Source organism: Pongo pygmaeus, chromosome 1 (genome assembly GCF_028885625.2).
Source record: "Pongo pygmaeus isolate AG05252 chromosome 1, NHGRI_mPonPyg2-v2.0_pri, whole genome shotgun sequence".
Lineage (NCBI taxonomy): Eukaryota > Metazoa > Chordata > Mammalia > Primates > Hominidae > Pongo > Pongo pygmaeus.
This window is the reverse complement of record NC_072373.2, coordinates 171,318,957-171,332,619: the sequence shown is the minus strand read 5'-3', so window position 1 is coordinate 171,332,619 and position 13,663 is coordinate 171,318,957. Positions and strand designations below refer to the sequence as shown.

At 40.3% G+C, this 13,663-nt stretch overlaps 1 pseudogene; it reads left to right on the top strand.

Annotated features, from left to right (window-relative positions):
* Positions 1-7,982: 7,982 nt before the first annotated feature.
* Positions 7,983-8,796, top strand: LOC129012071 (prohibitin 1-like; annotated as a pseudogene).
* The last annotated feature ends 4,867 nt before the right edge of the window (positions 8,797-13,663 follow it).

Sequence of the window (13,663 nt, the reverse complement as noted above, 5' to 3'; positions counted from 1 at the left end):
TTTGACATCAATCCATGATGAATATGGACTGCCAATAGAAACCAGGCATAGCTTTGCTTGGGGAGTACCTTTCAACCAAGAGTAAATCTTGAACAAGAAGAACTGTGAGCTGTCAGTTACCAACACTATTGGCAATTAAGGGAATGATCTTAGTTGGGCATCTGGGCAGTACTCTACAGCATTCACTACACTGGATGAATAGATGGATGAATGAATGAATAATGAATGAATGAATGAATGTTCTGCTTGTCTTCCTAACTACCTTGGAAATCCTTGAGAAAAGGACTTTGATATTCTGTGGTCTTTTTAGAGCCAGCAGTGCTGGCTCCCAGTTATTATAATTGTTGCTTTAGCCTTAGAAAGAACCTTTGCAAATGCTGCTGTAATTCAACTTACTTATTTTCCAGATTAAAAAAAAATCAAGGTCTAAAATGATTAAATAATTTGCCTAAAGCTCCACAGTAAGTTTGTGATTCAGCCTAGACTTCATAAGTATTTTATCAGCCTTAGAAACAGAGTTTAAGCACATGAGGATTTCCTCTGTTGTACAAAAGAAGTCCGAAGTCCCAGCGTTGGTTGAAGGCTCTATGGTTATCAGGGACACCCCCATTCTACCACATGGCTTCCATCCTCAAAGTCACCTCAAGGTCCAGCATGGCTTCAGGGATCCATGTAACACATCTGGTTTTAGCTTAGCAGCAGGAGAAATCAGGAGGAAACAAAAGGATACTTATGCTATTCCTTTCGAGGAGCCTTCCCTGAAGCCTCACTAGCGCCTTCTGACTACACCACCCTTGAGCAGAACTTTGTCCTGTGACTTCTCCAACTGTAAGGAGAGCTAGGAAATGTAGCTTTATTCTAGATGACAATTTGCCTAGTAAAGAATAGAAGTTTCATATTGCAACACAAAGGGGAAAACAAGTATTTGGTAGGTAATTTACAATCTCTAGCATATTGGTTATGGGGCTGTTACAGAAAAGCATACATTTTGGAATCATACCTGGATCGGTCTCCTCCTACATGTAAGACTAGCTTAAAGGTATTTAACCTCTAGACTTTTAGTTTCTACATGTGTGAAACAGACAACAATCCTTATCCTCACAGATGTATTGTGCACTAATGTGTGGAAAGCACCTAGCACAATGTCAAGTATTTGGACTGGTAGAATGTCTATCCCTCCTACTTCCACATTATTGAATAACTTGGTTAAAAGTTAATGGCATCACACCCCATTGTCCTGTTCAAATAAACCTGAAGAACAGTTACTATTTTGTTCTTGGAACATAGTGTGATTGAGACACGTGTCCAAGCTTTCCACCCATTTGCTGGGTATAGTTTAAGGGGGAAGAATAGAAAAGTCTGTTCTGATACTTTCCACTGGCTTTTCCTTGCATTCAGGTGGAGGCAGACAGACATAAAACAAAAACCATTCCCAGAGAATTTTTGAAATAAAAGCCTTTCTTCTCTATTTTATCCCATTCAGGAGACCAGATCTCAGTTCACTTGCTGGGCATATCCTCCCTGTGCAACACAGCCACTGCCTCCTCCACGCAGACCTCCCTGCTCCTTTGGGTGGCTCAGCCCCTCAGAGAGTTTATAGTTACATTACTGAGTTAGACCCTGTGCAAGAAGCTGGGGATATAGACATGTGGAAGTAAAGGTATCTGCTTTTGAACAACCCCGGTCTAGTGAGAGAGACCAATATGTGAAGAGATAATATCAGTTACTTTAACTGGATGCTCTATAAAAGGACGTAGGGGGTACAGAGAAGCTCCTAACCCAACTTGGAGCAGGAAGTTCATTGAGGACTTCTCAGAGGTGGTTATGTTTAAGCTGCATCTTAAAGGATGAAGAAGAGGGCAAAGCAGGGAGAGAGTGTCCAAGGAGAGAGAACAGCAAAGACAAAAGCTTGGTAGAATGATACAGGAGTGTGTTAGAAACTACAAATAGTTTAGTAATGGTTAGATTATAAATGAGGACATAGGGAGACTTCATTATTGGAAGGGTCATTGGGTCTGACATTTGAAGTACCAATGATTTGCCCCAAGCCACCTCTCTTCATGAACTCTGGAAAGCAGTGACCTCCGATATCAGTGTTGGTATTCAAGCAGTGGCAAATAGCAGGGGATACAGCATAGTAAAGCTGGTGTAAGCATTCTGTAATTGATCATTGCTAGAGTCACTTTTAGTTTTAGGATTCTGTGATTCAGGATGCTGCCAGAGCACTTTTTTACAGATGTGTCATCTGAAAACATCTGGCCTTGAGTTTCTTTGTGTTCTCTTGGCAGTTCCTAATTTTCTTTAAACAGAAAATACACAAGAAAATAGATGAGCAATTTTGAACACCTACACTGTAATAAACAGCTACTTTCACATGCCATCTCCTGTAAGCCTCACAGGTAATTGTGATAAAAACGATTAGTCTACATCTTAACAGATAATGAAACTGGCCCAGAGAGGTTAAGTGACAAGCCTAAGGTTACACAGCTGGTGAGTAATGGCACGGGGAGTTAAACCTAAGATCACCTGACTCCAAGTCTCTGCAAACTTAAGATGCACAATCTTGGCCAGGCGTGGTGGCTCACGCCTGTAATCCCAGCACTTTGGGAGGGCAAGGCGGGCAGATCACGAGGTCAGGAAATGGAGACCATCCTGGCTAACATGGTAAAACCCCGTCTCTACTAAAAATATTAAAAAAAAAAAAAATTAGCTGGGCGTGGTGGCAGGCGCCTGTAGTCCCAGCTACACGGGAGGCTGAGGCAGGAGAATGGCGTGAACCTGGGAGGCAGAGCTTGCAGTGAGCCGAGATCGTGCCACTGCACTCTAGCCTGGGCGACAGAGCAAGACTCTGTCTCAAAAAAAAAAAAAAAAAAAAAAAAAAAGCACCATCTTAAATGTCCATCCTAGGTAAGACGGAACTCCATTTTACTCCTCTCCTTCCCTCCTTTCTTCAGTTTTAAATCATTGCTCTTTGGGAAATTTTTCCTGCACTCTCACCTTGAAATTGAGACAGTAACTGAGAATTCCAAAAGAGACAGCCTGAACATGCTGAGGTTCAGTTTTCCCTAGGAGACTGGGGATTTATTTCATAATTCACTCTTTTGTTAGCAAATTCTTGCCACAGATGGTTTTTAATGTCTCGGTATCATAGAAGGTTGGACTTCAGTCTACTGTAAACCAACCCTCATTTTTGTACATGTGAGGACATCAAGGCTCAAAGTGGAGCAGAGGGTTACACATGGTCACTCAGAGAGTGAGCAGAATTTAATGTAATTTCATGAGAATGTTGCTTTTGGATTTATTGTCTCCCTTTTTCTAGTGGATTTTTGGCTCCAGGAAAAGATGCAATAAGCGAGGCATGAGCCTAGACATGCAGACTTTTGGCAGGAGTTGTTGTGCTAGTTCAGAAACTGGTATAAAAACTTTAAAGGGGGTGGGAGAAGATCATCAGGTTTCTGCTGACTTGGGATCATCAGAAAGTCGACTATTTTCAGCATGAAGCACTGTACCGAAGGAATGTGTAGGACCATGTGGGTATTGCAGAGAATTCTATGTCTCCAGGAGGAAAAGAAGCTTACAGACCATTAAGTACAATTTTCCAATTTTGCAAATGAGCAAACTGAGGCTCAGAGAGGTGAGGTGACTTTCACATACTCATAAAGCTAGGGAGAGGCAGAGCCAGGATTCAAATCCAGTCCTCATGAGCCAGAAAGGCTCTGCATCAGTCACTAGAGCACCAAACACTTGGGTTCAGTCTCTGGTTCTGCTGCTTTCAAGCTTTGTGTCTTCAGTAAGTTGCTTAACATCTCTGAGCATCAGCCACCTTGTCTATAAAATGAGGTCAGTGGTGTATACTCAGAGTGTTGTTGTGAGAATTAAATATGACTATCACATAGGTGGAAGTGTCTGGTACATAGCAGCTATTCATTATGTGCCAGAACCTCCCACCCCACCCTGAAGCCTTGGAAATATTTCTTTGAGGCAAGGGAGACAGGGAGTTGTCACTGGTTATTTTAAATATAAAGGTGTCAGTTAGGGAGTCAGTGTGTGAAAATGCTTGGTGTTCTGAAGAACAAAGAAGCAACACAGTGTTTCTGGAGCATAGGTGTGAGCAGGAGTCCATGGGGCTGGAGGAACCAGCAATGGGCAGAGCCTGGTGGAGTGTTTTGTTGTTGTTTGCCATGTGAAGTAGCTTACACTTGGTCCTCTATGTGAAGGAAAACCACAAAAGGTCTTAACCCAGAAGGATACCTGGATTTGCATGTTTTAAAGGGCCCCATAAAGACTGTGTGTCTAGGTGAGAGCGGGTATCAGGGAGCTATTAAGAAACTATTGTAATTGTCCAGGAGAGAGGCAGCTGGGCCTGAACTGGGGCAGAAGGAGTTAATGTGGCCTAGATGGCAGAGACAGGGTTTGGAAATCTAGATCAATAGGGTTTGGAAACTAACTTAATGTAGAGGGTAAGAAAGAAGAAAGTATTTACAATGATTCCCTCTTCTGGCATTAAAATATAAAAACTTCTACAGACCAAGTTATGATAAACAAAGTGAGAAAGACAAGAGACAGATGGGGAAAAGTATTTGCTACGTATATGAAAGATAATAGACTATATATAAGTATTAACTAAGAATATCAATAAGAATAAGATGTTTAAAAGTCTAAGAGGAGAGAACTGATATAAACAAATAAATCCAGAAGAAGAAATATAAATGGGCAGTAAAATTTGGAAAAGAAGCCCAATATCACTAGTAATCAGAAAAATAAAACACTGAGGTATCACTTCATACATATTGGCACATACTTAAAAATCTAATAATACCAACAGTTGATGAGCACAGGAAACAGTGAGAAGACTCAGACATTGCTGGTATAAGTCTAAATTGTTACATCATCACTTTGGAGGACATTTGGGCATTATTCAGTAAATTTGATGATAGGTATACTCTATATCTCAGCAATTTCACATTTAAGTATATATTCTGGATAAGCTCTGCATATATTCACAGAGAATATGCAGACAAAACCCAAGTGCTTATCAATGGAGAAATGCATTGTAGTATATTCATCTCATGTAATACTTATAACAGTTAAAAATAACTGAGCTGGGACATTCTGGTTTTAGCTAGTGAGCACACTCTAATCTGTCTCTCTTACTACTGACAACTAAAAAGCCTGGAGAGAATACATAAGGAACTATCTAAGGACTCTGACAAGTAAACAATAACAGGTGGGTTGGGAAGGGAAATAAAAACTAAAAGCACAACTGATACAGGGGTGTAATTAGTCAGCATTCTCAAGAGAAAACCAATAGGATGTATATATATATATTTTTTCTGTATGTGTGTGTATATATATATATACACACACATAAAGATATATGTACATATATACACACATACAGATGTATCTATATATCAAGAGAGATTTATTGTAAGAAATTGGATCATGTGATTATAGAGGCTGAAAGTTCTCAAGATCTTCAGTCAGTGAGCTGGAGGCCTAGGACAGCTGGTGGTATAGTTCCATTCTGAATCTGAAGGTCTGAGAACCAGGAGAGCCACTGGTGTAGAACCAGTCCACAAGCTGGCAGCCTCAAGACCTAGGAAGAGCTGATGCTTCAAGTTTGAAGGAAGGAAAAAAACAATGTCCCAGCTTGAAGTCAGTCAGGCAGGAAGAGCTCCCTCTTACTCACAGGAAGGTCAGTCTTTTTGTTCTATTCAGGCCTTCAACTGATTGGATGATACCCATACATATTGGGGAGGGCCATCTGCTTACTCAGTCTGTCAATCTAAGTATTAATCTCATTCACAAAAAACCTTGTAGACACACCCAAAATAATGTTTGATCAAATGTTTGGGTACCCCAATGCCCAGCCAAGTTGATACATAAAATCAACCATCACTGGGGGGTTAAGTGTCCTGAGGTTTTCTCCCCCTGCTATATCTCCTAGCTTAAACCCTAGGGCAGCCTGGATCTCTGAAGTGTGCAGTAAACATGGACAGTAAAAACATCAAGATGAACTCTCTCTTTCTGGCTGGAAGACTGGGAGGGCGGGCCCTTCAGGACAAAGACTGTAGGGGGGTACTCTCATTTCATTTTACATTTTTATTCTCCTAGCTTGGTACCAAAGCCAGCCTTAGTAATGAACTATATTCCTGCAGCAGTGGTGGCAACAGTGGTTCTTAGGCAATAAAAAGTGTAAGAGAAAATTCTTCCCTCTGACCAAAAGAACTGGGAAAAGAGACCCCTGCAATCTAAAGACTGTGAAGCGGTCTCCATTATTTTGTTCCTCCTTTTTCTAACTGCTTCATTCTCAAAGTGGACACAGTTGTGAAAAATGTCTGACAGCACAGGAAGCTAAAACCCTGGCTTTCTATCCAGCACACCAGGAAAATGCGACCCTGCATATGGAAGAGTGGAGAAATCATAGAGAAGAGGGAGATGGAAAAAGGGATCTCTTAAATCTGGGTATGAAATCCTGGGCTCACTCACAGGATTCACGTACAAGGAACTGACCCAAAACAGTATAATGAAGGCTTTGAGTCTGAACTACAATGTGGACTGTTTCCTAGGCCTCAGACCAGCCCCTGAATAGTGTCCACATGGGGCAGGCCCTAATAGCACTGCAAAGGCTTTGAAAATGAAGCTAGCATTAGAACCTCAGCCCACAAAAAATACGTTGGGAGTTGGGGTATGAGCCTAACTCTTTTAATTGCTTTAAAAAAATCAACATTCTTCAGAAATTTTCTTTTTTTTTTTTTTGAGACAGAGTCTCAGTGCAACACCCACACTAGAGTGCAATGGAATGATCACAGCTCACTCCAGCCTCAACTTTCCTAGGCTCAGTTACTTCTCCCATCTCAGCCTCCCAAGTAGCTGGGACAACAGGTGCACACCACCATGCTTGATTAATTTTTTGTATTTTTTGTAAAGACAGGGTTTTGCCATGTTTACCAGGCTAGTCTCAAACCCCTGGGTTCAAGTGACCTACCCATCTTGGCCTCCCAAAGTGCTGAGATTACAGGCAAGCCACCACACCCAGCCTCTTCAAAGAATCTTAACAAGACCTAGAGAATTATACATAATTCAAATGTCTAAGATACAATTCAAAATTAATCAATACACAAGTAACAAAAAACCAAGAAAATCTCACCAACTCTCAAAGATAAAAGACAATCAACCAATCAACAGACACCAACACCAAATTGACCCAGGTGCTGATGGTGGAATAAACAAAGACTCTAAGAAACTGTTATACACACACACATACACACCTCCTCCACACACACACACAAATATAATTAAGCTCCATGAAGTGGGAGAGAACATTAGTGAATAGTGAAACAAATGAAAAGATGGAGGTTTTCAGCAAAGAAAATAGAAGCTATTGAAAAAAAATGAAAATTTTATAATGAAAAAATACAATGATAGAAGTAAAATAATTCACTGAAGGAGATCAGTAACATAATGGAGATAGAGTCAGTGAACTTGAAGATGAGGAATTAGGCTGGCCATCTTTTCCTGTAAAGGAACAGATAGTAAATATTTTAGAATTGAATGACCATAAACTATGTCATAACTCCTCAGCTCTGCAATTATAGCATGAAAACAGCCATAGATGGTATGTAAATTAATGGAAAGAGCTGTTTCAATAAATCTTTATTTAATGAACAGGCAAGCTAGATTTGTCATGTGAACCATGGTTTTCTGACCACTGAGATAGATCAATAGAAGCTATCTAATCTGAAAAATACAGAAAAGTAACTGAAAAACAATAAGCAGTCTCAGGGACAAGTGGACTGATATCACAAGATGTAACATTCATGTCATCGGAGTGAAATGACAGAATGACAGAAAAGAGAAGAAAGAGATTAGTATTAGAAAAATATTTGAAGAAATCACGGCTAAAACTTCTCAGATTCGGGGGAATTCATGTGGAGGTCAAAGTGGAAACAGGTGTGAGAGGTCCAGCAGAAGAAAACATGGCTTCCAAAGTGTTTGAGTCCACAGGCAAGTTTGGCCTGGTCTTAGCTGTTGTAGGAGGTGTGGTGAACTCTGCCTCATATAATGTGGATGCTGGGCACAGAGCTGTCATCCTTGACCGATTCCATGGAGTATAGGAAAGTGTGGTAGGGGAAGGGACTCACTTTCTCATCCCATGGGTACAGAAACCAGTTATCTTTGACTGCCATTCTCAACCACGTAATGTGTCAGTCATTACTGGTAGCAAAGATTTACAGAATGTCAACATCACACTGCACATCCCCTTCCAGCCTGTCACTAGCCAGCTTCCTCGCATCTTCACCAGCATCAGAGAGGACTATGATGAGTGTGTGCTGCCATCCGTCACGACTGAGATACTCAAGTCAGTGGTGGCTCGCTTTGGGAGAACTAATCACCGAGAGAGTTTGGGTCTCCAGGCAGGTGAGTGACAACCTTATGGAGTGAGCAGCCACCTTTGGGCTCATCCTGGATGACGTGTCCTTGACATATCTGACCTTCAGGAAGGAGTTCACAGAAGCAGTGGAAGCCAAACAGGTGGCTCAGCAGGAAGCAGAGAGGGCCAGATTTGTGGTGGAAGAGGCTAAGCAGCAGAAAAAGGCGGCCATCATCTCTGCTGAGGGTGACTCCAAGGCAGCTGAGCTGATTGCCAACACACTGGCCACCGTAGGGGATGGCCTGATCGAGCTGCGCAAGCTGTAAGCTGCGGAGGACATCGCGTACCAGCTCTCATGCTCTCACAACATCACCTACCTGCTGGCGGGGCAGTCCGTGCTCCTCCAGCTGCCCCAGTGAGGGCCCACCTTGCCTGCACCTCCACGGGCTGACTGGGCCACAGCCCTGGTGATATTTAACATTGCCTTCCTTCTGCCCCCACCCCAGATATCACTGTAAAATTTCATGATTGGCTTAAAGTGATGGAATTAAAGGTAAAATCACTTCAGATCTAAAAAAAAAAAAAAAAATTTTCAGATTTGATGAAAGTCATAGATTTACAGTTTTAAAAAGCTCAAGAAACCCCAAACAAGATAAATTCAAAGTAAAATACACCAAGACACATGATGAAACTGAACACAATGAAAAACATCTTGAAAGGAACCAGAAAACATTGGGGAACAATGACTGCATATTTCTCATCAGAAACCATGGAGACCAGAAAACAGTGGAACAACATTTTTAAAGGCCTATGAGAAAAGAGCTGCAAACCCAGAATTCTATATCTAGTGAAAATATCCTTCAGGAGCAAAGACAAAATTAAGATATTCTCAGATAAAGGAAAATCAACAAAATGTGTTACTAGTAGACCTGCTCTAAAATAAATGCTAAAGGAAGTTCTTCACGTGGAGAGGAAATGATAAAACAACAAAAATACTTGGACTTTAGGAATGAAGAAAGCACAAGATAAAAAGAGAAAAGATATAATTTACCAATATCTGGAACAAAAAAAGAGGCTATAACCACAGAACTCACAGATTTTAAAGGATAATTGACATACTATAAATAACTCATAAATTTGACAGCTTAGATAAAATGGTCCATTTTCGTAAAATACACAAACTACCAAAACTCACTTGTGAAGAAATATATGACCTACTTAGTCCTATATTTACTAAAGAAATTGAGTTTATAGTTAAAGACCTTCCAATGAAGGAAAGTTTGGGTCCAAGTGGTTTCACTGGTGAATTGCACCAAACATTAAAAAAATGTTAATTGTATATAATCTTTCAAAAAATAGGGAAAAAGGAACATTCTTAACGCCTTTTATGCAGCCAGCATTATCCTGATATCCAAACCAGACACAACACAATAATATAAAAGAAAATTAAACAAAATATTAGCAAATCAAGTCCAGTAGCATATGAAAAGGATAATAGCTCACAACCAAGTGGGATTAATATGAAGAATGCAAGGTGATTCATCATTGAAAAAAATCAAAGACAGTAATCAACCCTATTAACAGACTAAAGAAAAACTACATGATAATAGATGCAGAAAAAGCAATATCTATCTATGGCAGACTCAGCAAACTAGGAATAGTAGGGATCTTCCTTAACATGGTAAATGGCAACTACAAAAATGGAGTACATAATTCTACATGAATAAATCCCAAAGATAAAATGTTGACTAAGAAAGAAAATTGCTGGATATTTATAGTATGATATCATTTATATACAGTTTTACTATGCAAAATTATTACAATTGCTTATGGATAAAGTATAAATGTTTGCAAGGGAATAGCAAACATTAAAATCAGAATAGTGGCCACATCTGGGGAGTGACAGAAGGGAATAGGATTGGAGACTGACACACAAGGAGCCACAGCTTTACTGTAATGTTTGAACTCTTCTTAAAAAATCTGAATCAAATATGACAAAATGATAAGATTTGAAGAGCAAAATGAAAGAGACATTACCATTCAGTACATTGTCTGTATTTTCCTGCGTAGTGAATATTTTATAGTTTTTTATGTTATTTTACTTTATTTTATTTTATTTTATTTTATTTATTTATTTATTTTTGAGAAGGAGTCTCACTCTGTCACCCAGGCTGGAGTGCAGTGGTGCAATCTCGGCTCATTGCAACCCTTTGCCTCCTGGGTTCAAAGATTCTCCTGCCTCAGACTCCATAGTAGCTGGGATTACAGGCATGCACCACCACGCCTGGCTAATTTTTGTATTTTTAGTAGAGAAAAGGTTTTGCCATGTTGACCAGGCTGGTCTTGAACTCCTGACTTCTGGTGATCTGCCCACCTCAGCCCCCCAAAATGCTAGGATTGCAGGCATGAGCCACCGTGCCCAGCAAGTTTTTTAAATATGTAAGTACTATATATTTAAAATATATGAACACTCTGATAAAAGCATCCTCAGGATCTTATGGAAGCACAAAGCGTAGGAGAGGAGGGAAGAATAGGTCATCAAGGGCTTCCCACAGGTGATGCTAGTTATTCTTAAGCACTTACCACATGCCAGGTAATGCTCTAACTTCTAGAAGTAATAGCTTACTTATTTTATACAACAACCCTATGAAGCTTGCACACCTATCTTCAGTTACAAATAAATTGAAACCCAGAGAGGTTAAATAACTTGCTCCAAGTCAGAAAGCTAGAAAATAAGAGTTGGGATGAAAGCCAGGCAGCCTAGACCCAAATCTTGAACTGGTCAACCACACGAACAATCCACTGCAATGCTTTACTTTAGAGCAATTACTCCGCTTGCTGTGTGGACAACAGTATAGACTTAGGCAAGGCTGAAGGCAGAGCGATAGTGGGCTCATTTTGCTTATTGATTTCCTTACTAAATTCTTTTTTTTTTTTTTTGAGACAGAGTCTTGACCTGTCGCCCAGGCTGAAGTGCAATGGCAGGATCTTGGCTCACTGCAACCTCTGCCTCCCGGGCTCAAGTGATTCTCCTACCCCAGTCTCCCAAGTAGCTGGGATTACAGGCCTGCGCCACCATGTCCTGCTAATTTTTGTATTTTTAGTAGAGGAGGGGTTTCGCCATGTTGGTCAGGCTGGTCTCGAATGTCTGACCTCAGGTGATCCACCCCCTCGGCCTACTACAGTGCTGGGATTACAGACGTGAGCCACCGCACCCAGCCTCCCTACTGAAATCTTATATATTCTTAATGCAAACCTTTGTGTATTTTATTTATTTAGCAACTACTTTTCCATTCATGCCTCATCTTTTCTCTTTGTTTGTGGTGGCTTTTGTACATAGAAGTTTTTACTTCCCTCTGGAAAATGGAAGCTGATTCAGGGGTGAAAGAGAGGAAAATTCAAGAGAGGTTATAAAAGCAGCGGAAATGGTGAGGTTTGGTGAACATTCCGACCTCCTTGTTTGCAAAGCAGGCTGGCTAAGCAGTGAGAACACTTAATTCTCTCTGCCGTGTCCATGACTAAATTTGTCTTCTGTAGTTTTTGAAGGCAGACTCACGTTTGGCTTTGCATTTCCCACGACACCTACACAGCACCTGAGGGCCTGGGAGGCTGGTTTACTCCACACCTAGAAGCCAAGGACTGGCCGTAGTTTGAGACATGATCCTCACTACTGGGGCAGGGAAATGAGGAAAATACTGGCAATGGAGTGGGGTTCTTATAAAGCTCAGTTTATTCAGTTGAATAAACTTTCTTTTATCATGCATGTGTGTGTGTGTGTGTGTGTATGTTTCCAAAGGGTATGTGGTTAAAATTTCTTTTTATGCAGGGATAGTGACATTAGATCATAAATTAATTGATTTCCAATGTTCTCATTTTGCCAAATAAAAAGTTGGCAACACTCTATCGATGCCTCGAAGTTATTTTTATATTTTTCTGCTGAGTTAAATTAAAAAAAAAATATTTGAGAACAACTGTCATAGACAAAAGAGCTTTTAAGTCTCAAAAACATGTGTTTTCAGTTGGGTCACATATATTAGTTCTATGACCAGAATGCAAGTTACTGAACTTTGGAGAATATTGGTTTCTTCACTAAAATGGGATAATTACACCCACCTTACGGAGACTGTAAGGATCAAATGAGAGAATATCAGTAAGGGGCTCAGTTTCACACATGGTTCACTTCTGGTTTATTTTTCTGCCCTCTCCCTTCCTCGCAGGCAGGGACTAGATTTTACTTGCATGCTCTGACAATCATCCAGTTTAGACCTGGATCACAGTAGGTGCTCAAAAAATAGTCTGTTAAAAACCACCATGAGATACCATGTCACAGTCATCGGATAGAATAACTACCATAAAAAAGAACAATAACAGAAAATAACAAATGTTAATGAGGATGTAGAGAAATTGGAATTCTTGTGCCTTACTGGTGGAAGTGCGACATGGTGCAATTACAGAACAAAACACTATGGTAGTTTATCAAAAAATATAGGATTACCATATGATTCAACAATACCACTTCTGGGTGTATGCCCCAAAGAAATGAGAGTAGGGACTTGAACAGGTGTTTGTATACCCACATTCATAGAAGCATTATTTATAATGGAAAAAAGGTGGAAGCTACTCAAGTGTCCATTAACAGATGAATGGATAAACAAAATGTGGCCTATACATACAATGAAATATTATTCGGCCTTAAAAAGGAAGGAAATTGTGAGATATGTCACAGCACGGATGAACCTTGAGGACATCATATTAAGTAAAATAAGCCAGTTACAAAGGGGGCAAATACTGTATAATTCCACTCCTATGAGGAGCCTAGAGTAGTCAAGGTCATAGAAACAGGAAGTAGAATGGTGGTTGTGAGGAGCTGGGGAAAAGGAGAAATGGAGAGTTACTGTTTAATGAGTATAGAGTTTCAGTTTTGGAAGATGAAGAATGTTCTGGGGATGGATGGTGATGATGGTTGCACAACAGTGTGAATGAACTTAACGCCACTGAATTGCACACCTAAACATGGTTAATGTGGTAAGTTTTTGTCTATTTTTCAACAATTAAATGTAAAAATTTAAAATTTAACAAAAATGTTTAATTGTCTGTTAAATAAAAGAGCTAATGAATGAATGAGGAGAAGGATAGAGCCAAGAGGATGCCTAAGGCAAGAAACTTCCAAGCAAGGAAATAGCAAGTGTGTTTGCTCAGCCAAAACCAGCTAAGGGGTTTGCTCACCTGCCATAAGTGAGAGAGGGGGATGGCAGAGGAAATGAGGGCTGAGGTGTTGCCAGGGGG